We start from the raw sequence: 2,986 nt of genomic DNA on the forward strand, positions 1-2,986 counted from the left end.
TATATATATATATATATATATATATATATATATATATATATGTATATACAAGTGTACATACATGCATACATGCATATATACATACATATAGATATTACACTGAGTGTAATAAAAATAAATGTTCTATTGATATCCGAGAAGAAGGGTGATTCTATTGACACACCATTTCAAAGTTTGTTGAGCGCTCCTCACAGACTGTGTATCCATTTTCCTTCCATTATCAGCAACATAGAGTACTCAACTATTAAATAAAACAATCTTGAAGACTATCACCGTAGTGGATAGTTACATTTACATATTTATCCTTTTTACAGCTCATTCTTAATTAAGCAATATCTGTTTTATATCTTATTATTTTCAATGACCAATTAAGAGGCTGCTCTTTGTTTGATTGTCGATTTTGCAATTATACTTTGTCTACAACCTTTTATCTATATTTCGCTTTTCATATACAAATTCAGAAATTGTCTTGCTTTCATTTATCAATTACGCTACCTTGTCCTATTTTTTTGCTGAATCATATCTTACTAGATTCGTATATTCCTTTATTATTTTCACTAGCTGCTTCGGTAGTTGTCATGTATTTATTTTACTGATTAAGCCATATCTTGTTTAGTTTAAATCGTTTATTAGTTTAACGCTTTCTAATGGCCGTTCCAGTGTTTACTTTATTTCAGCTTGTAGAGTACGTCATAAATTTCAAACGTCATTCCTTTCATTTCAAAAATATTATTTTGTATTTGATATACATAAATTTTAGTTCTTTCCCTTACGTTAATTCCTTTGTAAATTCATTTTATTACTCCATTTATGTTGACACTGGCGTGATTCCACTGTTTATTTTCATGCCGTTACTACATCGGATTTTAAACTTGTTTACAGCTTTTAGAGTTTTTAAAACATAAATTCTTTCCTATGTCTAGAAAGTGAAGGCGCGTAGCTTAGTAGTTAATGTATTCGGCTCACGGTCATAAGGTCACGAGTTCGATTCGCGGCAACACGTTGTATCCTTGAGCAAGACATTCTATCTCACGTTGTTCCAGTTAACTCTGCTGCCAAAAGTGAGTAGTACCCGTATTTCAAAAGGTCAGCCTTGTCACATTTTGTGTCACGCTAAATCTCACTGAGTACTACGTTAAGGGTATGCGTGTCTGTGGAGTGCTCAGCCACATACACAGGCTGTACCGTTGATCGGTGTATCTTAAACCTTCATCGTCGTAAGCCAGATAATATTTCATTTCTTCCACTTTAATTCGTTGCATTTAAATACGTGGTTTGTAAGTACGTTATTTGAATGGTGTATTTTAAATTTATTGCTCAACTGTAGCTCACTTTCGGGAAATTCATATTGAATAACTTACAGTGTATATGATCAGTTGAGAAGTGTCCAGGAATTAGTATTAGTAACAACAGATGAATTGAGATGATGTAAAAATGTAGACAACAGAAAAAAATTGTATATATTTTTATGAGCATGCATGTATATGTATCTATATAAATAAGTATGTGTGTGTGTGTGTGCGTGCATATGTGTGTGGATGTTCGGCTGCGTGTGTATTATGCAGGTATACATTCAAATGTCAGTGTATGTTAATAAAAGGGGGAATATGTATTCGACAAATAGTGTACAGTATATAGCTTATTTATACTGAACACTTTTTCTTATGATTGGAATATCACGCCAGCGCGCTCTTTAAGCAGTAACTATCTTCTGTCGGTATTTAGACTAATATTATATGATTTAAGTGAGATTCATTCTCCTGTTAACGGCTATCGTTTTCATTCACTTGTTTTCAAACATTAAGAGGTTGTCTATTGTTATCGTAGTTTCATTTACTAATTCATTGTTTGTTCGCTGTTGTCTATAAAGCTTGTCAGTTTTTATTTTCCAGAAGTGGTTTTACTGATTGTTTTATTTTATAACTAGATACTTGCATGTCTGAATGTGTTATCATATGTACACATAGTGGGTGTATGCCAGTGTATGTATACATGTGTACGTTTGTGTGAACGTCTTTATATTTTTTTTATCTTATAGTCAGAAAGGAAGGTGTGAACCCCTCAGTTCAAACTGCAAGAACACCAGCTAGACTTACCGGTAATAGTCCACCATAGCTGAGTTAAAGTACAGTAAAAAAAAAACCCCACCTCAGAAACGACAGTCTTAGCCCTTCTGTACCCAGAGGCAAGATGCCATTAATAACTGGCGGTGGAGCCAGTTGCAGTGATTGGTGGTAGGTCCACCAGGGACTCCTCCGCCTTTTTGAACGATTCTGCTTTTTTGTTCTGCTGGGTGTTCACGCATCCGTCTCCTTTTCGAAAAAGATATCCATGTAGAACTGTCGACGTAGTTACCGACACTCCAGTCATGAGGCAGGTAGTACTGTTTAACATGGTACCAGTAGTAGACATATGCTAGGCCTGACATAACTCACTCGGCATACATACATACATACATACATACATACACACACACACACATGCATACATACATACATGCATACATACATACATACATACATACAAGAGATTTATAAATATCTTGCAATGCTCAGTTGAAGTAGCAACATAAAATGTGAGCAAACAAGATAAAGAGAGAATACCAGTGTTGAACAGTAAGCAGAGCAATAATATTAACGCGCAATTATAGCCATAATAACATGAATGAAAGAAGCAATAATAGGTAGAGTCACATCAAATGCTGAAGCCGATTAACATTCAGCATCAGTTTGATGTCAGATGGTCAGTCGCTCAATAAATGGCTCTATACATTAGGCTCTGGCTTTACTTACAAATCATTAAACAACAGCAGATCGCATATCAACACTTTAACTCTGATATCTCCCTAAGATTAAGTAAAATGTAAAATATTCTAATACATACATACATACATACATAGATGTACATACACACACACATATATATATATATATATATATATATATATATATATATATAAGTCTTTTTATGAGAATATATATATATT

Source organism: Octopus bimaculoides, chromosome 4, assembly GCF_001194135.2.
Source record: "Octopus bimaculoides isolate UCB-OBI-ISO-001 chromosome 4, ASM119413v2, whole genome shotgun sequence".
In the NCBI taxonomy this organism is placed as follows: Eukaryota; Metazoa; Mollusca; class Cephalopoda; order Octopoda; family Octopodidae; genus Octopus; species Octopus bimaculoides.